At 34.5% G+C, this 23,013-nt stretch overlaps 1 protein-coding gene across 1 annotated transcript in view; it reads left to right on the forward strand.

Moving 5' to 3' along the window:
* The first annotated feature begins 3,152 nt into the window (after nt 1-3,152).
* TRPS1 (trichorhinophalangeal syndrome I) overlaps nt 3,153-23,013 on the forward strand; it is a 291,848-nt gene continuing 271,987 nt past the window's right edge. The window contains exon 1 of the mRNA XM_011941095.1: nt 3,153-3,292. The gene's annotated coding sequence lies outside the window, so the exon portion shown is untranslated. The remainder of the gene's footprint in view (nt 3,293-23,013) is intronic.

Here is a 23,013-nt window from a genome sequence, read left to right on the forward strand (position 1 = left end):
CAAGTTCAATTTCTTGACCTGGGTTGTGGGTGTAAAGTGGGTGTTCACTTTATAATTATTCACTAAGTTCTTTAAAAACATTAAGTAAAAGTCAGGATAGTTGTTGGCGTTGTTTGGGTGGGGGGACCGGAAAGAAGCATGATGGGTACCTCTCAGATACTGGCGTTGTTCTGTTTCTTGTCTAGTGTATTGGATATATGAGAGTGCTCAGTTTGTGAAAATTCTTCCAGCTGACGACTTAGGTGCACTAGTCTACACGTAAATTACAATTTCAGTAGAAGTGCAAAATCAAAACTAGACTTACCAAAGACTTTAAAACATTGTTAAAGTTTTGCCCCAACTATATTTCTGCCTCCTATAAATATCTTGGTGACTAAAATTAAAATTTCACTCCATTTTCCTGAACTTTTCAGTGGAAAAGTCTAACCAACTATCAATAATACAAACTTTCCTGACGTTGGGGGATAGGGGTGGAGAGAGGAATTTAGAAGGTGAACTTAGAGAAAAACAGTTTATCTAGCAAATGCCATAAAGACTTCCCAAGGCTATGACTTTCCATAAATAGAAAACAACGTCGAAAAACTCGAGGCAGTAGGTCAAAATAAATATATAGCAGCTTCTCAGTCTTTGACCTTATATGTGTTAGGATAACCAAACAGCACTCAATGAAAGTGTTTTGATTTGTTTTTCAGTTTGCTGATAGAATTTTTCTTTCTACAAGTCTGTAAGCTCCTGTTAGGACTGAAGCCAACAGAGATATTTTAGTAGAAGAATGCATATACATATATTTTATCCATTGAGGATGCTCCACACTGAAAGTCAGAGACAGAATGTAATCTAATCTTTTTAATAGCTGATAAATGGAAATGAATAGCTTCTTGGATGCAACATAGGTGGAGCAGGTTTGAATAGCTGGCACTCTCCTTTTTGTACATGTCCATACAAAGATGAACATATCTTCTAAAATATGGTATTGCTACAGAATCAAGCACACAGATTAGAAGAAGCCATGTTATGATTTTTCCCCCAGCATTTTGAAAACAGGTTTTCAAAAGCATAAGAACAGCTTTGAAAGACTAACGTGAAAAAAGTGAAAGAAAAAGAGAGAATTAGAATGAATTAGAATTAGGGGAAGTGAGTAGATGCAAAGACTATTGTAATGATAACAACAAAAGATGTGGGAAGATGTTCTCTGGCGTCATGAAAATTAATGTGGGAAGATTGCCTTTAATCATCACCTAAACTAACAGGAAGAAAGGGCAACGATTTCTGAGTGACAAGAAGAAGGTGCTCTTTCTCTGAATCAAGATTACCATGTAGTTCCTCAAGAAAAGCCTGGGTGAAGGTAAAGGAAATACAGTTTAGTGTAACATCCCTTAATTATTTACAGATGTTTATGAAACTCCTAGTTGTCTCATCTGTTCAGCAGGGGGAAAAACATAAACGGAAAAGCAGGGATTGTATCCCTCTGTCTGCTATCAATTAAATCATCAAAACAGAATTATCATTCAAATTACAATGTATCATTTCACTTTTAGAATGTATGGGGGGAAAACCATCTATGAAATAGAAATCTGTAAACCATCAAAGCAACAAAGCAACATTAAAGTTCAATAAGCAGTTTGTTCATGCATGTTTTAATCTAGTTAAAAAATGGAAACCATGTTCACGTGATCAAAATAACACTTGCGTCAAAGGAGCCTTTGAGGTTCAATCCAGTGAGACAGGCAATCGATTTTTGTGAAACCCCAAAGTATTTTCAAGAGGGGAAAGGGCTCCCTAGAGATCTGAATACGGTGGCATTGGTGGAATTGTAATGTGGGAAAGTATCTAGCAATAAGGCAAGCTTGTTAGCGGGAGAAAATATCAAATGTTCAACTTCTAAATGTGTTCTCTTCAATTATTATGTAATTGAGAACTGTTTTTTATTTACTATTAATATTTGGTTTCTATTGTTTTCTATTGTGCATATGTTAAACTTACTTTGTATTAAGTTCTATGTTTTTGTGTCTTGCCATGTTAAAGTAATTATCTGTCTCTACAAAACAGATTTATTACCTTCATGAATCTGACCATACACACATCTTAAATAAATTAATGAACTGACAAACAAAGAGTGTCCTATCATTCTAAGTAGCTGACAGCATTTAAAAAGCAGTCACTTCGCAGTAGCAAACATTTTAAAGCAATGGGCACTTTTGGAAGAGCAAAGGGAAATATTTCATAAATACTTATTTCGGCAAGCATCCAAACTGGATCTAAAAGTTAATCAAAGAGCCATGCTATGACTACATTTTTCTAGAATACTGTTTTGTTACTGTGCTTTCAGTTGCTTTCTACCAAAAGACCATGTCACTCTGGTGTTTCTCAGGCAGGAGTTCTCTGGATTGGCTTAGTAACTTTATCCAAAACATACTGAGCAGTTTGATTTAGCAATTTGAGACCAGGTATGTGGATTTTATTAGAGATGAAAAAAGAGTATTTATTTATGGAACTGTGTAAAGTATTGGCAAAGAAAACAAACACTCGACAGCCTTTAAGCCAAAAGGTTTATTCTGATATAATCTTTTTAAAAGATTGTATTTATTTTTTCAAATAGTCTTTTGTCATATTTGAAATCTAAATGCTAACTAATACTTAGGACTGTCAAATTGCCTCCTAGGCCCCTAAAGAATGGAATAGGACTAACTCTCTTTGTTTATTCATGTTGTTCATTCAAATTTTTAAAAATAATTGCAAGAGAAAAACAAAACTGAACATTTATGATTAAAAATTATTTTGACCTGATAAAAATTTTATCCTAATTGAAATATAGGTAGATAACAGAATTCTCTATGGGCCAGATTACTGTTATGGTACGTTTCCCTCACAGAGCTAGCAAAGTGCATTACTTTCTTATTACATTTTAGGTCAGTGATATGGACACATAAAACATTCAGCAGATCACAGGATGGCAATGTCTCATTTCAGCATTTCACAAGCATCCTAGGAAGCAGGGAGAGTGTTCGCTTCTGGGCTTCACATCTCACAAGTTTTTTAAAAAATTATTGAGACAAGTGTGGTTGGCTAAGTTTTACATCTGAGCAATTCCCAAACAATCGTTTCTGAAGTTTGGCAATTGTTATTATTATTATTATTATTATTTTCACTCTTAGGAAACAAGAACCAAACAAGGTTCTTAGGAAAGATTTTGAAACCCCATTCAAAGAGGACTTCTAAGGAAAATGTCACTAAAAACAGTAATTTCTCTAGCACAGAAATACCTTCAATGTTTTGTGATTTCCTGACGATGGTAAGTGTTCGTTAAGTTGCCGGGTTATTTCTGAGTGGTTTAAAATACATTTCGTACAGCTATTTAATATGTCAGACACACATGTCAGAGGCTAACTTCCTAAACAAAACGCTGACATCCCCCTAGTGAAGTAAACATAATACTTTTCCCTAAGTCATTTTATACAATTTTAAAGTTTTTGCTTCAATGGATTGCCAAGGCATTTCTGATTTGTGAGGACTAGTGGATTCAAGCTGCACACTGAGTTTCTTTTCTTAAAAGACAAAGCTAAATACTTAACCATTGACTTGAAAAAAAACCACAAATGTTTGTAAATTTAATTTTAAAATAGTGTAATTTACCTAAAAATATTAATAACATTCACCCTAGTATGTATCTGTTATATCCTTTCATGTGCTCATGAGAGGAGATCTTGAAAAGTAAGTTTTTAATAGTTTCTACACCTTACTGTATAAGTAAATATTGCTTGCAATTAGATACACAATAGTGATTACGACCTGTACCATGTATATTTGTATTTTATCATTATCGTTATTCATTACCACCACCATCAACATCATAACAAAATGTTCCAGGTCCTTGGTGTGCGCAGTGCCCTGTGCTAAGTGCTTTGTCTGCATCATTTCATTTCTTTATTTGGCCCTGTCTTTCAAGAAAATATCATAAGATCCGCACCTGATCTGCAGCATCTTAATGCGAAGTTGGCTCTTAGTGGGGGAATTTCACCTGACAACGTTGATCAACATATTTAATGTTGTTATTTGAACCAATAGAGAAAAAACTGTAATGGTTTTTTTTCTTGTTCTTTCCAATACCTAATAGAAAAGGAAATACTGGTGGGAGGAGGGAGTTGCAGGGAGGTCCAATGAAGATGATTGCATTTGGAGAAGGTGGAAGAGTGCTATCTATTGGAGTGAATAAAACAGAATTTTTAAAAATATTATATTTATTCTCATTATTACCTTCTTATATGTAGAAGAATGCAAATTATTGTAAATGTTATTCTGAATGAATACCCAACAACTGTATTACTCGCAGTAATTTAAACGTCCACAAACTGGATATTCTGCAGCCTGTTTTAAAATTGCCATACATTTTCCTTCCCAGTAAAAGGTACTTCTTTAAAAAGAAAATAATCCAATGTCAGCATATTTTCTTTAAACTGTTGGCATTTCTCTTTTGATTGTTGCGTAATTTTAAAAGAAAGACAGTGCCTAAGAAAGACAACCGTCAGTTTATCTTTCATGTCATTTGATACTCTTCCCTAGTTTTATGAATTCATTTTTCTTATATTCCTCCACAGATGAAAAAAATTTTAAGCTGAGTTTGGGCTTCATTTTAATCTTTCTGCAAAAAATAGAACCTTTTAAGGCTCCTCGCTCAACTTTTTTAAAATGTTGATTTAATATTTTTAAGGTAATTTAAAAGCAGCTACTTATGAAAAAATTTTATTACCGAGGATACTTTTTCTGTTACTAAAATTTCCTGATATAAATCTCAGTACCAATCACTTTCTAAGAATCCTGTTTTTCCTTCTTCCCTGCTTCATTTTTATCGACCATTTTGTGTCATAATGATACTTCATAAATGTTCTTCGATAAAAGGTGTCAAGTAGATGCAAATATGCTTTAAACTCTTCTTCCCTGAAGCGAGTTAAGCTAACATTAGTAGGTTTACAAGTCACCGAAGGGGGTCACTTCTAGAAGTAAGTTGTTTGTGGTACGAGTGGGTGCAGCTACTCTGACCTCTCCCATCCATCTACCATTCCAACACACCACCAAGAATTCTTTCCAATAAGTCCGGCTTTGCCAATGGCTCTTCAATAGGTAATTTTATGTTAATGTGTTTTGAATAGACTGCAGCATTGTCTTCAACTTTCAAAGGGCCCAGAGTAAACATAAATACTTTACTAAGTAGCCTTCAAGAATATTATAATCTTGTCATGTATCAGAATGCAAACTCCACCTGAAAAACCAATTTTAAAGAGACGGTCATTAGGAAGTTGTTTTCCTTACAAAAGTTTAAAGTGGGTCAGTCATGCTTCTTTGAATTCTACAAAGCAGTAAGAATGGTTCAAAGAAAACATGATATCTACAGAAGAGAAAGAAAAGGGAAATGAAGCTGTTTCTTTAAGATAGTGATGCTCTTTGGGGGCAGTCCTCACCCATTTGAAAGAACGCAATGTGTAGACAATTAAAGACTGTTGCACCTGTAAAATTAGAGGAATTCAATCCTTAAATTGTAAGAGTGAATTATATAACGTATTTTTTTCCATTGCAAAAAAAAAAGGAAGTGCAAGTCTGAAAGTTATATAAACGATCATTTCATAGAAACTGGTTTGGTTCATGTTTGTGACACATGTCATAATTGTGCTAAGAGTATCACTTGTTTCTTAAAAGAATTTTCAAAAGCCCATAACTGCACTATCTTAAAGGGAAAACTTCATATCTCAGTTATGTAATAAGGGTCATTTGTCCATAAACCAAGTTAGTTTATCTTTACATTTTCTCCTGGAAAAAAAAACAACAACATTAAAACCAACTGAATTTGCCTACGTGCAAACAGCGTTGAGAATAAAATAGTTACTTTTGAAAAAAGGAAATTCAGTCTGCCTGTAGAGAAGCAAGTGTAGCACATTTTTTTCCTTCTTCTAATCTTTCCACAGGTCATCAATCACAAATTTTCCCTGGTATGTTGCCGAAGCAGGGAGCAAAATGTGCAGCTGCCGATCTACCAATAGGACCATTTTTGTACCTGCACATTTAATAAGTCATCCACACACAGTCAGAAGGAAACCCAAACTTTGTTTTTTTACCTCATCTGTGATTGTAGCTGACATCAGCATATTTTAGCTGAATGTATTACGCATTTCAAATAAGACGTCTGCATATTCAAAATGAAACAACATAGTTTAACGTTAATACCACATTTTTCAGAAAGAGATGTTATGATATATTCTGGAGATTGCAATAAGCTGCATTTTTTATCTTTTTTTTTTTTCCCCCCACATCTCATTACTACTGAGTTCACTTTGCGGCTGTAACGAGCATACTTTCCATGTGTCTTTATGTCTTCTCTTTTCATAACATTTGGCATTTATAATTATAAATTTGTTCATCAACATGGCATTACTTGCAGGTAATATGATATATTTTTCTATATTTTCAGATAATAAAAATAGGATATTTATTTAAAGCCCATGAGCAAAATGTGCTATGAAGAAATAAAATTTCTAATTCATTTATTGAATCATTCTCTGCCACTGTTTCTGAAAGTGGTCCAATGCTCCAAACTTATTCTGTAATTTTCCACTAAAATATGATGGCATATTCATATTTTGCCTTCAAGAGGCTGAAGTACTTTTGAAAGTGTAATGTAAAAAGTTTTAATATGTTCAGCTTAACTCAGCAAACGAGTACTGAACATAACGTGTGTAGAAGCACTATTTTGGGCACAGTAGATCACGAAGGTGACCAAGAGCTTGTTCTTCATTTAATATGCGGCAGAAACAGGAAATAAACACATAGAAAGAAATTTCTAGGGACATGTGGGGAATAAAGAGTGAAAATGCTACAGATCCAAGAAGGCTTTCTGGAAGAAGAGGCACCTAAGATGAGTCTTATAGTAGGAGTGCTTTAAAATCTGTGAGATGTTGCAGGATGTCTGGACCTAGGAAGCCAAGATTTTGACTGAGAATGCTTGAGAAAGAAAGATTTTAAGCAGAAGATATGGCCAATTTTCTAGCTCATTCTAGAATCAGTGTAAGAAGAGACTGTCAGAAGAAAACAAATTGGAGGCAACGAGATGAGTAAAGAGATAATTCCAAAGTGAGATCTGCAGACAGCAGCATGGGCATAACCCAGGAGCAGAGTCTGAGGCTCCCGCTCCAACCCTACAGAATCAGAATCTGTTGTATCAAGATCCTCTGGTTATTTGCATTCCCATTAAAATTCAAGGAACACTGATCTAGACTGACTGGGGCTACGTGATGGTTTGATTTTACGAATTATTGAGAAGCGTGAATGTAGGCCTGGAGGGGTGAAAGTGGTGTAGGTTTTCCATTAGAGGCTAACACACTAACAAACGATAGAGATAAATGTAAATGACCTAGTTTGTATTCAAAGACTGGAGGAGCTCAAACACTTTACAAAGGAAATGTGGAGTAAGAAACAGGTGAGAAGAAATAAGGTGGGGGAGATGATAATTTTAATTTTTGGATGGGAAAAATAGGAGATCAGCATTGGGAACTTCATCAGGCGTTTGGACTTACACAACCATAGATTCCAGAAAAGGTCTGGATAGAAATGAAGATCTGACAGCCATCCGTCTATATTTTGGTTGTTAAAATCAGGACAGGACATGATCAAATGGGGAGAATATGTTGACTTAGAAAAGCAGTGAAATGCAGAGTTCCCGAGAACAACAGGGACTGAGAGAAGAAAATAAAGGGCAGTCAGATATCGGAGGACATCCAGGACATGTGGAGCGGAGGGAAAAGACTGTTTCAGGAGAGTGTGTTCAACAAATTCCAGTGCAGCAGGGTTCCAAGAAGATTTATGTCCACTGAATTTGGCATGCGTTTTAGTTTGAAAGCAGGAATATTAATTTCTTAAGGTGACTCAAATTCATAGTCTTCTGCTAGATAGCTCATATTACTTTTATAAGTGAAATTTAAATCACAGCTGAGTCTAAGTCAAAAAATGCACTCTATATTGGTGGTTTAACTCAGCATCGAATTTTCTCTCTGGCATTGAAAATTGCATTAGGTTTTGGTGGAATTCCCTAAGATAAGCACCTGATGAATCCAGGTGCAATGTAGCATGGTAGCCTGAAGATCCCTTGGAGAGTAAGTCACACTGCAAAGGTTAATTTCCTGGCAGATTAGCTTGCAGTGCAGGATTAGTTGTAGGAAGTGTGATCATGAGTATGGGCTTTGAATTCAGACAGCTCTGAGGTCAAAATCCATTTATGTCAATAACTAGATATGCTTATTTTTTCTCAATCTTATTTTGAACGTCTGTGAAATAGGATGAATAATGCTTGTGGAGTTATTGAATTAAGTGAGAATAAACACACATAAACATATATACACACATATTTTATATGTATGCATATATGCATATACATATGTAATTGAATTGAGATCATGTGTGTAAATACACACACACACACGCCCGCATGAGTAATTGCATTTAAACTATACATAGAGAGAAGTCCTGCCATATAGCAGATTGAATAATCCATCCTTTCCCACCTCTATGAATGCACACTTATTTTATAACTATTACAAAAAGCTAAGTATAATTTGAAAGTTACTATCTCATTTCAAACTTACTTTAAAAATTACAGTTTGGGTAATTATCAGAGAGGCAACAAAATGCTTCAGAAAAATTACAAATATTAGGAGTTCAGAGGCCAGGATGAAAATTTCACCTTCATAATCAACAGGGTGAGCAATAGTTATTTATCTAATGTACATGACTGAATTTGAATCATGCCCTGCATAATGATATTTTGGTCAACCATGGACCACAAATACTATGGTGGTTTTATAAGATTATAATGGAGCAGAAAATTTCCTATCACCTAGTGATGATCCTGACTCTGTGTGTGCCTAGGCTATAATGTGTGTATTTCTGTCTTTGTTTTTAACAAAATATTTAAAAAGTTAAAATAACATTAAATTTTAAAAATAGAAAATAAAGCTTATAAAATAAGAATATGAATAAAGAAAATGTTTTTGAACAGCTGTACAATGCATTTGTGTTTTAATCTAAGTGTTATTACATAAAAAGAGTCAAAAGTTTAAAAATTTAAGACTTTGTTAAGGAAAGAAGTTACAGTAAGGTAAGATTAATTTAGTGTTGAAGAAAGAAAAATGTTTTTATAAATTTAGTGTAGTTCAAGTGTACAGTGTTCAAAAAGTCTACAGTAGTGTAGAATAATGTCTTATGCCTTCACATTCACTCACCACTCACTGACTCACCCAGACAAACCTCCAGTCCTGCAAGCTTCATTCATGTTAAGTGACTTATACAGAGGTGCCATGTTTTCATCTTTTATACCATACTTTTACTGTACCTTTTGTATGTGTAAATACACAAATAGTTACCATTGTGTTACTACTGCTAACAGTATTCAATACAATAATACATTGCACAGGTTCATAGCCTAGGAGCAATAGGCTATACCGTCTACCCAAAGTGTATACGATCTAGCTTTGTATAAGTACACTCTAGGAAGTCCACAGAGGATTAAATCGCCTAACAATGCATTTCTCAGAATATACCCTTATCATTAAAGGATGCATGACTATATATATAGCACACCTATTATAGATCAACTTCTTTGGTAGGAAAGGCAGAAGGTAAATTCTACGATGAAAGGAATGTTTTCAGTTTAATTTATTGCTATAGCTTAGCATACAGTAATGACGCTCAAAATTTGTGTTTACTGGTGTCCTTAAGAGTATTAAATTCTACTTGTAGGTTTGAATTATAGTAGACCTCAATTTTCTCATCTACAAAATGGCATCTAGGGTCCTTTTCAATTTCATAACCCTGAATTTTTTTTTTTTACAGTAACAAAAGAGATAGCAAACTGGATATACACGTCAGAACAGAAACAATTAAATTGTCCATATAGTTAATATAATTTTTATTAGGTTGATGGAACAGGAACACCATTAATAGTCTGTGTAATAATTAGATTTTAGTGACCAACTGACTTGCTGAACAGTCAGGATATATTTTGTGCACCTACAATGTACTAAGCACTGATGAGGACATAGTGGTAAAGAGGAAGATGCAGGCTTTACAATCATAGGCAGATAGTTAATCTCTTCTATTTTCCTTGTGCCCAGTGACATTAGATGTGAGATGGCCTGCAGTTTGTAATCATGGAACAGAATGAATCCAACTAATAAACCCTAGGGTTAGTCCCATTTCCCTGATTTGTTACGAAAATACAGCAGTTTGCAAAAGTTGAATTAATACTGGAATTATTTATGCCTGACAACTATAATAGTCAGAGATAAACAAAATAGATTAAAGTCTATTACTGTAGCATCAGCAACCTGACCAAGTAGGGGAAAAGTATGCAGGCAAGCAGAGAATTAAAAGAAAAGTAAATAAAACTACATAGAGGTAGATTCACAAGGGTGGGGATAGAGCAAGGATGACATAAGTCATGTTGACAGCCTACTTGGACTGAGCCTGATGCAGAAGAATGTCTTTGCAAACAACGGGTTTAAATCCCACGAGCTGTTGCTGAATGTTTTGTTGTATTTCCTGGTATCTGGTGATAGCCCCTTACATACACCCCAGGAAGATATTCATCATTGCGTGCTTAAATAAGCCCTTCTATAACTTAACAGCCATCTCCCTTTCTTTTGTATAAGATATTTTATTATATGTTTAGAAATATTATAACTATTCCTACTGGTTGTGCTACTATTTGTTTAACTTTGTCCCACCATGACAATTTTTAAGTATTCTTTCAAACTTTTGTCTATTTTTGAAATATGATGCAATATTTCTGTATATTTCAATTTTTAGAGTAATCATTATTGAGTTTGTTTAATTTATATAGATTTTCCCTTAAAAGATGTTAACAGAAATTCTTGAACATGAGAAACCAATATTAGTATTACCTTTGCTTTTTGTATAATAACATCTTCTATGCATTATTAATTAATGTTTAAGAAGTTTAAGTTTTGCAACTATTTTATCTGAAAATACACTGTTTTGGCAGATGTTTATATGTAAAAATAAAGTCATATTTCTCTGAAACATTAGCACTTTTATAGCACAACTCAAAATGTTTTTATATGTATGGTTAGAAAAGTGATGTAGTGAAAGTGTCTATTTGTATGCATAGCTGTTAATTAATGTTTGCTTTAGACGGAGAGTCATATATAAATGTGTACATATTGACGTGTATTTAGTATAGGCAAACCTATGTAAATAAATCTATTTAACCATATGTTAAGCAACCAATGCATATTATCTCCTAAATACTAAAAGGAAAACCCAAAATGTCCTATAAACTGTTCACAAAGTATTTTAAGGACCTCAAAACCCTGCTTTTTTGTTTACTCCAGGATCACTAAACTTGAGGAACAAATCTGTCTTCTACAGGGCCACATATCCATATTGTCTTCATAGAACTTCCATTAATCCATTATAAAATCTGCAAAAGGTTTACGAATACACTCTTTACTATCTTGCAGAATATCCTTGAAAAGGAGGCTTTTCAACATGCAAAGTTTAAATCACAAAAAATGAGTATATTTGCTAATAAATCTCAAAGACTTGATTTTGAATCAAGTTTTATTCTTCAATTTGAAAACAAACCTGTCTCCTGATTTTACTGCAACTTATCAACTTTAGAAGTAAAGTAAAAGAAAATAAATTTTAGAGATCCTCTTTTCACTTACATGGAATAATATGAAATGTACGTTTCATCATGGATTTGTCTATTTGCTAACTCTTTCAGTGATTTCCACTTTAGAGAGTCCACTGTGACTACCGTATAAGAATACCTAATTCATACCCTAATTTTTACTATTAAGACTTTTCATTATTAATGATCAAAATGGTAAAAAGAAAAATAGACTTTTGTTGTTTTGTTAATATTGCTATTTTGTTTTAGAACATGAGCAAGGAAGGGTTACATTCGCTGCTAAGAAAGGAGGTAATGTTAAGAGACAATAAAAAATAGCATCATTATTCAACAATTTTTCCAACTTTTCTATCAAGAAGCATGATCTTCAAACGGGTGAGGTTAGGACAAACATCATTATGAGGGAATGGAATTCCAGAATAGATGAGGAGAAAATAGAAAGTAGCTAGCACTTCAAATGAGTTCAGGTCTCTTTATGAATAACATCACATAGTGCTGAAAGAACTTGCAGAAGAGATGATGAAACCACTGTTGGTAATTTTTAAGAAATCATGAACAACAGGAGAGTGCCAAAAGACTAAGATATGAAAATGTCCCAATTCTCTAAAAGGAGAAAAAGCACATTACATCAACTACATGCTAGGAAACTTGTCAACCCCCAGTCAAATTCAAGATTATGTTATCAAATAGATGATATATAAGTAAGTGGGAAAAATACAGTCATCGCTAGAAATTTTCATGGGAAACCTAAAGACGAATATTGCCAAACTGCCTCACTTTTGATTATCATTACAAATCACAACACGAACACAAAGCAATACGATAGTTTTAGGTGATAAACTGATTGCTAGTTCTGGATGAGTGAAAACGTATACATCAAAAGCCATGGGAAAAGGTCTTGAGGTTTTTAATTGTCAAGATTATCAATATTAGCCAGTTGAGTGACAAGTATTACAAAATGGGCCTATCACTTTCACATGAAGGAAAACAATATTGCTATTGCACCTACAACTGATCAGAGCTCATCTGGACACTTATTTGCAATTTTTGTGGCACTAACATCTGGAGGATACTGTCAAACTGGAGCCTGTCCAGAGATGACCCAGGCTGATGAAGGGTGCTTCAATCACAGTTGCAAACCACTGAGGGATTTAGAATAAAGAGATTGAAAGAATTATCTTTAGTGATGTAAAGGAGAAGTACATGGCAGAGAATATATTGTTTTGAGCAGGTCCAGAATCCGTAGCCAGGAACAATTGGTGGATGTTGCAGGAAACCAGGGAAGAGGTTTCTTTCAATTAGAAATACCAGAAAAATGGATCCGCCTATCTTGTGAAGCAATCATTTTCCTGTCACTGGGAGTGTGCAGGCAGAGACTGAACAGAACAAAGGGATTTCTTCATTGCTTGGGCAATTGGTCATGTTTTTAAGCTCCTTTCAATTCTATGATTATTTGATTCTAAGCATTTCTAACAGCCAGTTATTATATATAGGAAAAGAAAGAAAGGAAGAAAGGAAGATGAAAGAAAGAAAGAAAGAAAGAAAGAAAGAAAGAAAGAAAGAAAGAAAGAAAGAAAGAAAGAAAGAGAAAGAAAACAAAAAATCCTGAATAGTCGCTAAATATTTACTAAAGGTTTATTAAATATAGTAGTTTTCATTGCCGTAGAGAACTACATTCAGATGTCATCATAAAATATATCCCTGAAAAAAAATTGTATTTAACTTTTCTTTCTTGGCATAGGTACAACATTTATGTAATCTTAATTATGAATATATATATAGTGATATTTTATCTGATTTGTTGTTATCAAAGAAACATGTTTAAATTGTGTACTTACACAAGCTCGGCATCATTTTCTCTTTACTAGTTCAGTTAAATAGAGATTGCTAGATTCAGAAATGAGCACCTGGTTGAGGATTCTCAGAGCCTTTTCTGCTAAAAATTTATTACAGAGAAAGCTGACTCTGAATTAAAGAAAGTAGACTCCTATATCCATGGTTCCTGACTATATCCATGGCTTATGATAATATAAAAATATAACCATGTTTACTCTCAGTTTCTATAAGCTATTCAAATTCAGCCTATATAGTAATATATGGCTTGAGAAGTTGTATAGCTATAAAATTTTGGGACTCCAAATTCAGGAAATTTAAGTCAGTTGAAGATGAAACTTTTGAAATGCACATTCAAATCAATAAACCATGGGCAAAAAAGAAAAGTCTCTAAAATAGAACACACCCTTAAAAATGCTAGTACTTCAGTGCATATTTTATAGGGAATGGTGAGTTTTAAACTTTGGGGAAAAGTTAATTTACTGGTTTGAAAGATGTGAAGATATTCCTTTAAAAATTAAAAAGAAAGCAGTTCTATTGTATATGACAAATCTTGCTCACTACACCATAAGTTTTTAATAAACTTGACTATGGACTGATAAAATCAAGTAATATTTTGAACATATGCAAAATATAAGAGACTTAGTTAATATGATTTTACATATTCATTATATAAGATTTAATGTTTGCTGAAGTTAGAGAGAGGTGATTTAATCACGATAATGGAGTATTCATAGGAGCATTACGTTATAGGCAAAAGGTACTATATGTAGTTGGATAGAAAAAAAATAATGTAGTACAGCAAACCTCATGTATAATACATCTCATTACAACAAGAATTCAGACTTGCCAAAGGGTAAATCATGGCCCACCCACCCATTCCAGCTTCAAGACCTTCAAACTATATAAAGAAGAAAAATTTTTTTTTGCTGTACTCCTTTGCTCTTTATTTTAGGTGTTACTCTCAAATCCTATATCCAACACTACAACGAGTTTCATCATTGTTCAAAAATAAGAAGGGTTAGTGTAGATATAATTCTGTAAACTAATCAAACTATAAATATAAAAAATAATCTTAAGATGTAAAGACTTAGAAAATGGCATAATAACATAAGAGCGAAGTAGTTCAAAGAAAAACAGCATTGTGCAAAAGAATTCCAAATGAAATAAAACATAAGGTAATACATTCATATTTCATAAAACATTAATTTTTCTTCCCAAATAATACTTGCTGAATTAGTTATCCAGCAAGAAAAATTACATGGGAGACAGGCCAAAATACAAAGAAGATGCTAAGTGGCCACTTATTTTGTTCTATAAAGATATTTAAAGAAGATCACAAGTATCTTTTCCTTTCGCTTCTTAAAGATGGGAGAATGGCATCTATATTAATGCAGTTTAGATGCATGCCAACAGTTTATTAAATTGTCAACACTAAGAAACATGTTAAAATGTGAATAAGCCTGAAGACTGGAAATGGTTACCAAAATAATGAGATAAATCAAACAAGTATAAAGCAAGATATCTGTGGAAATAAATGAAAATACACTATTTTGTTATGAACTTGAAAATTACTTAAGAATTGTCATAGATCACTGGCTCCCTTCCTTGGGTCATGACCCAGATTAAGGATGCTGAGGGTCTACAGAAGGGTCAGGAAGGATCCTCAGGGAAAATGTGTTCCTAACCTTCTGGATAAACACAGAATGGTGCAGGGGAAGGAGGTATGTTTTGGTCCCTCACCCCCGCCCACCAGTAAAAAGAAAATAGGAGGAAAACCAGGTTGCTTAGGCGTCTTACTCTGGGTCACAGCAGCAGAGCTGAAGAACAGGATTTACACATCAACACGGCATCAATATCTTTCACTGAAGAGCTGGCTTGCATCTGCACTCCCCACTATCCACCTGGAATCGGGGGAGTCAGTGGCCTACAAAATAGTTTATTGCAATAATTCTTGTTATATATTAATTTCAATAAAGCAAATAGGTGTAGCTTTTTTAAAACTTCTTTTAGCCTGACCAGTAAAAACAGTAATGACAAATTTATAACTTCCTTGAGAAAAAATTGACCAAAGCAGGGTAGTAGATGATAGAAAATGATGGTCAGCAGTCAGTTCACAACCATATGGAAGTCCAAAAGTGAAACAAACGCTCTCTCTCTCTCTCTTTCTCTCTCTCTCTCCAAGATCCAGCTAAGGAAATTTGGGACAATTTTGATTTTTCAAAATGAGAGCCAAAACAACTAAAATAATGAAGCTCCAAGAATACATTAGACAAAAAACAAACAAACAAACAAACAAAAAAAGTGTCATTTAAGTTACAGCAAGTGGAGCCTGCAGGCAGATTAATGTGCTTCAGAGTCAGGTGATTGGTAAGAATAACAGTGTAACTACAATTTTAAGTGTAGCTTGAATGTATAGAACTATTTCCAAAAGATGAGCATGTAAGAGTGCATACTGGTTTGGTAAATGAGCAGCAAAACATTCATTTGTTTAAAAGATGAAGTTTAATGAGATACTTAGCTTAGACGGTGACTTAGTGCTACACTTTCAGAAAATAATCACATTACCAGTTGGTACTTCTCGAACAGCTAAGATTTTTATTCTATTTACACTAAAGGGAGAGGTAATTCCAACCTGATAATTTTCAGCTCTGAAGTTTTATTTTGCATGCACACTGCCAACTTGCAGACCCTCTCAGGGGTTTGCACACTATAATCAGGGTTGCAGCATTCAACACCCTTTTCCTATAACAATAAAAAACTCTCCATACCTTTTCAACTTGTCACGTTTGCAGTGCATTATAGAATTTAAACAAGCTTTGAAGATGAAAAAGACTGTACACAATGCTTAAGTGTTACTATTATTATGATTATGATGATATGGTCCACAAGATGTACAAGGGCATTTTGGGATGAATGTATTATGAGTCACAAAGTTGCAACTGAAGACAGCTGTTTGATTGCTACTTGAGAGAGTAGAGTTGAACAAGCCTGAATATGGATGATCTCATTTGGTTTTATAAAACTAAACAGAGCACAGGCAGTTAGTTGGATAATATATCTCCAAGGGAAAGAGGAGTTAGGGTAATTCATCTCTCTGTTGTAGTATATATCATGTTGTTGCTTATAAACTCCAGATATGATTTCTGTTTCCCAAGGACAGATTATCTTTGGCGTGGCAACCTCAGTTTTTGGTCATAGCATGTAAGTTTTCTTTATTGTTATCTTTAAAACTCTAATTATATTAATAATTTTCTTGTTTTCCTTGTATATCCCACCACTATATTATCTTCTTGGATTATCGGTATTTACCTTTACAATTTTCCACTCCCATGGGAATAAACAAAAATTACTTAGAACATTGACTTGTATTCATGAGCTCCCATGCTACTGTAAGATATAGAGAAAATATATTAGCTGGAAACCTACAACCCATTTAATGATTCAAGACATAGGAAAATGAAAAGTTAAATAATGATACAAGATTAAGTAGCAAGAAATGTCAAGGGTATCATGGTTAATTATCGAATATGTCTCATAGAGGACTGTAGATTTAGGCCTGGACTATAAAGGTTGTAAGAGAGAAATGGAACTTTTCCGAAGTCGTATTGATTGAAAGGAGAAGGGTATCGCATTTTAGACTGGAGGAATGCTGTAAGAAGTCACAGGGCTGAAAAGGAAAAGGCATTTTTGCGGACTGGTGTGGTTGGAATAAAGAGCTCATGAGGAGTTTCTGGGAAAAAGAGTTGAAGGTTTGCTGAAAAAAGATGTGGGCAAATGTTAAGTCTGGGTCAATAAGATGAAACTTCATTCTGAAAGCCTAAGAGAGTAAATATCACATGTCACATCTGATTTACTGTTTGATCAACAGATAGATTGATTTATAGTGGATGTCCTGAAATTTATGTTAACAAAGATTACGAATTGGCTCTGGATAGGATTTTCAAGGTAGAGCTGGAAAAAGTATTACTAATGTGGTGGCCACGTGTGTGTAGAATTCATGCTAGCATTTACCATCTTTGAGTTAAGTATTATGGACTAACTGAAGATTGTGATACAGAGGAAAAACTGGAATACAAAATTTAAAAAGTACAAAATTGTAAAATGTACTCTTTCGTTGAATAGTCTTGTCAGTCTTGCAGAATCTGGATGTGTGGAAGCTGGGTCAGTGAGCCAAGTAGATAGTCCATCTTGCCATCTTGAGTGAATAATATAGCAAAATCGAATGGGAAGGAGTTTGATGAAGATTTGACTGGCAGCCTTGAAGAAAAGAAAACATAGTGTTAAATTATACCTTGTAATTATTGATAGTATTTGACTAGTAATATTTTTAAAACTGGATACAAATTTTAAATGACTTTGCCTAAGTAAAGAGTGAATGTGTTACACATTCTTGCCCAAAATGTACTACAAAGGGTTGAGGACGTAAGTCCCTAAAAGACAGCGACCATTATGCTTTTGACAACAAACAATAGAGTAGTGGAAGCCCTGTGAATATTTCTAAATTAAGGTTTCCATCAGAAAGGAAAACATTCATTTGATTTTTGTCCAGAAGTGATCTAACATACTATGTGAAATGAAGTCTTTCATTATCAGAGCACATAGCTCTGTAAAATGTAGCCTTTCAAGTCTGTAAGGGTTTTTATTAGGGTGTGACACTTTGGGTGGCACTTAAGCTAAGTTAGGCACCAAAATATGGCATTGGGGAAGACTGTATCAATGAGAAATTGGTCAAAAAAACATCCACCAAGCAAAACAGTGACACTAATCCCCTTTCCTCAGAATTAATCATTGAGTGTGCCCTATACTCAATATTTGTCTCAAGTAAGAACCTCCAGAGTACAAATGGCCAAATTTACCCATCACATAATGTTATTTTGTCTAGAAATAGTTATCAAAAGCTTAGTCACATGTTTCCATGATATGTTTAAATTTATTTGATTTGTGAGAATTTGTTTTAGGGGGAATTTTCAAGAATGCTACTTGTGTTCATTTATATTCCGATTTTAATTTGCCAACTTTTTAAAGATAATTGTCAAATGTTGGGGGAAGAGGTGTGCTACATGATATATGACTTAAAAATCAAATCCTGAAAGAGATAACTTACTTCTCCAAATGCCTAACATATCTAAGAATGGCTTGAATTGATATGACATACTCTAACATAGAAATGGATGAGAAAAATGGCATAGGAGCTATAACTTGGTTTTATTACTATTTTTTTCACCAACTAGCTTTGTGCACTTGATAAAGTTACTAAATGTCTGTGGATTTCCATTTCCATAGCTGTCAAATGAAGCGATTACACTTGATGCTCTTTCACATAACTAAATTTTTGAGACTTTGTCACATGGAACATATGCAGATGACCAAGTAGGCTCAAGAGAAACTCTGGAACTTTGGTTTAGAACCCCAGAACCACAAGGAAGTCTAGAGCTACTGGCTGACTGCCTTCCCTGCACTGCTGCATTACCCCACTGACTGTGGCACATAGAGGGGAATAGTAACTGTCAACTTGATTATAGATCTCAGAATTCGCCCTAAGAAGATAACACCTGAGTTGTGAAAAGCTCTGCATTCAAGAATATTCATGATAGTGTGGTTTGCAATGGAGAAAAATGGAGAGTGATCTAAAATGTAAGAGGTGGATACTGTAAGCAGCCATTAAAAATAATGATGTAAATGGAATGAAAAAATGCCCATAACATCTTTTAAATTATTAAAAGGAAATTACAGGCTAGATGCCTAATATACCATTTATTTAAAATTGTATACATATTTCTCAATGGTTATAAATGCATTGATATGATTCAAGGTGGCTTTTACATTATTTTGGGGAAACTTTTCCATAGGGTTGAAATTTTCAAAATTTATAGGCTTTACTATTTTAAAAACAATAAAATGAATAAAGAATATTGTGGCTTTGGTGAGCTAAAAGTGAACGGAGAACACCTGGTCAATAACTGTGGCAGTTGTGAGCATTCTTTTTGTATCATGTTTAATATTTGGAATGACTTTTTAGAACAGAAATACCTTTTTATTAGAAATATATATTAAGTTAAATATCTATTTTTAAAATAGAAAGATCTTCAGTGTCCGAAATTCCGATGTCTGCAAATGTGAGTAAATACTCATTGTTACATTCTTACAACTGAGTCCTGAAGCTAGGTAACTATCATGTCTTGTATCAATGTTATTAGGATAACATTGCTCTAGTTTTTTTAAAAAAATCGTTATTAATATTTTTTAAGGTAGTGTATTTTGTCCATCCTGGAAGATCATTATGGGATACATTGTTTTTTCTCACTTATCCAACATTTAAACCCAATTTTCACTTTATGTTTTTTTTCTTTTCTTTTTTTTTTTTTTTGACACAGAGTCTCACTCTGTTGCCCAGGCTGGAGTGCAGTGGCATGATCTCAGCTCACTGCAACCTCCACCCGCAGGGTTCTAGCGCTTCTCCTACCTCGGCTTCCTTAGTAGCTGGGATTACAGGTGCTCGCCATCATGCCCGGCTAATTTTTTTTTGTATTTGCCTTAGAAATAGTGTTTTGCCATGTTGGCTAGGCTGGTCTCGAACTCCTGACCTCATGTGATCCACCCGCCTCGGCCTCCTGAAGTGCTAGGATTACAGGCGTGAGCCACCACACCTGGCCCACTTTATGAATCTTTATAGGGAATAAAGAAAAAATTTCCTTTTATAGAAGCTAATCATGTGAGATATTTACTCTTCCAGCATTCCTTGGGGCAAGTATAGCCTCCACTATCAAATATTCCAGCACCAGATCTTAATAAGGAGTTATTACTGCAAGAGAGAAGTGAAGAAGAACATTCTTTCTTTCTTGGTGGCAGCAACAGTGGTGGCAGCTGCATGGCCAAGTTTCTGGAGGTAAAAGTGTACAAATGTCACATCTTGAGTTCACTGGTAGCAATGGTGGTTTCTTTATCAGTCTAGCTCTGAAGATAGTTTGGGGTATTGTTTCTGGAAGGTAAGCTTTGTGTTGGTTCCCACTGATTGTTTCAGCTGCAGGGTATACTTGTAATAAAGTTATTCTCTTCTTAATCATCTAGTCTGCTTGCAGCCAAGGACTTTGCCTGATACACTCATGCTCCTCTGTTTCCCACCACCAAATGGACATTCATACTCTCATCTTTACCTTCTCTCTGACATCATGGAGGAGATGAACCCTTCTCTATCCAAGGAGGATGTACCATCTATCACCTACTGAAGGACTTGGCTTCTCATATGATGCTGTTTCTCCAGTGTTTTATCAATCTCTCTTGTTCCACAGGCTCTTTCCCCTCTGTAGACATGCTCACGCATTTGTCATCTATAAAAAAATGTCATGTCTTCACCCACACTTGCAAGAAACTCTAAGCCTCTGACTCCTGAATTGCCAAACATCCTACTATCTATGCGTATTGCTTCTACTTTCTCATCTCTGATTCATTCCCCAACTCTCTGCATTATAATGTCTGCCCTCATCATTCCACTGGAACATATTGCAACCCTCTGACAACCTAATGCCATGTAACCCAATTCATGTAACTCAACTGTTTAGCTTTCCCTTTATCTCAAAATAATTTTCTATCCTTGAATTATTTGACTACATCCTTTTCTGGGTTTCTTTCTTTAACACGGGTTGTTTCTTCTCTATCTCCCGTGCTAGTTGAGAAGAAAGCTTTGTCTGTATGTGACCTCTGAAGTCTCAATCCTAGGTGCTCATCTTTCCTGTAACTGTGAAATAATTGATGTAATGTATTTCCATGGCTTGAAATGCCATTTGTATGCAGATGATGTGTGTGTGTGTGTGTGTGTGTGTCTTTCCTTCCCAGATCTGAATTCAAGACTTTGATTTGTGACATGGCATCTTTTCTTGAACATCACATTTATCTGACCAAAACCTGTTTCTTTCCTCATCTTTTTCATTCCACTAAATGGTATCACTGTTGTTACTCTATTTCCTCAAATCAGTACACTGGAAGGCATCCTTGAGTCTCCATTTTCTCTTATTTCTTATATCCAGTCATTCACAAATGTCTACCAATTCTGCAAGTAAAGTATCTCTCAAGTCTTCTCACTTTTCTCTGCCTCGTCAGGCATCACCATAATCTCAAACTAAGTACAGTACTGTAACAACCCTATACCTACCCATGCTTCAATTCTTGGTTCCAATCTTTCCCTGGACAATCTTGAACTCTATGAGAGAAAAATTCCTGTTGGTCCTGAAGTTATTGGTGTTATCCTATGCCTTCTACATAGTAGATGGTCAGTGAATATTTGTTGAATGAAAAACTTAACAAATCAATCAATATATTAGATTCAACTGGTAACAAGATGATCACAAACTTGTTCTGGAAAGGTGAAGAAAATCCAGTGGATGGTAAAATAAATTGGATTGAGATGCTTTATAAATAAAATTGAAATTCCTGGTATTATAGTTGCCAAGAAAATATCTAAATGCTAAACTCAAATATTCACAGTGGTGGACTGAAAGGTACATTCATGTTAATGACATTGTAATTGATCTCATTTGCAATGTAAATCCCTCTTGCTTAAAATAATTTAATACAAGGAACTACAAATAATTAACTGATTAATTTAACAAATATGTATTGAGCACCTATTATATGCCAGCTGCTATTATGAATGCAGATAATACAGTAGCAAACCAAATAGACAAATCCCTGTACTTACGAATCTTATAATTTAGTTACAGAGACAGACAAATCAGATAAATAAGTAAAACTCATAATATATCAAATAGTGATATGCACCAAGGAGAAGGAACAAGGCAGGGAAGGGTAAAAAGTGTAGCATTTTCAGTTGAGTAGCCAGGGCAACCCTGATGAAGTTGATATTTCAAGTACATACTTGAAGTGAAGGACAGAGCCATGGGGATACTCATGGGAAGGGCATTCCAAGCAGAGGGAACAGCAGGTGCAAACGCTGAAAGGAGAAAATATGTTTCCATATTTAAAGAATATCGAGGAGGCCAGCGGCTGGAGTGCAGTGAAAAAGAAGATGAGGGTAATGAGAAATTCATTTAGAGGCAAAGTGGAGTTGGGAGTGGGATTTTTTCCGAGTTACAGTGAAGGATTTGGATTTTATGGAGAATGATGTGAAAGGCGATTGAAGGACTTTGAGCAGAGGTGTTTGACATGATGTGGCTCAAGTTTTAAGAGGATCACAAAATATATTTCACAATTATTAGCCCATAAGATCTTTGAGGGATGCCAATATAAACCATGTGCAAAAATATAGAACTGGTACAAATGTGCATTACAGTCGTGTGCTTTGGAGCATGTTAGTTACATGACTTCTGGTAGTTTGGTCAAAATATAAAAATTAAGGAAAATTGATCAAAGATAATGAAATAATGAAATAATGCTCAAGAATACTTGCAATAATTGTAATCTTTATTTTAGAAAAATTTATTCTAAAGTTTAAAAACGATATAAACACTGTATATAGTTGGCTAATT

Source organism: Colobus angolensis, unplaced genomic scaffold, assembly GCF_000951035.1.
Source record: "Colobus angolensis palliatus isolate OR3802 unplaced genomic scaffold, Cang.pa_1.0 Scaffold198, whole genome shotgun sequence".
In the NCBI taxonomy this organism is placed as follows: domain Eukaryota; kingdom Metazoa; phylum Chordata; class Mammalia; order Primates; family Cercopithecidae; genus Colobus; species Colobus angolensis.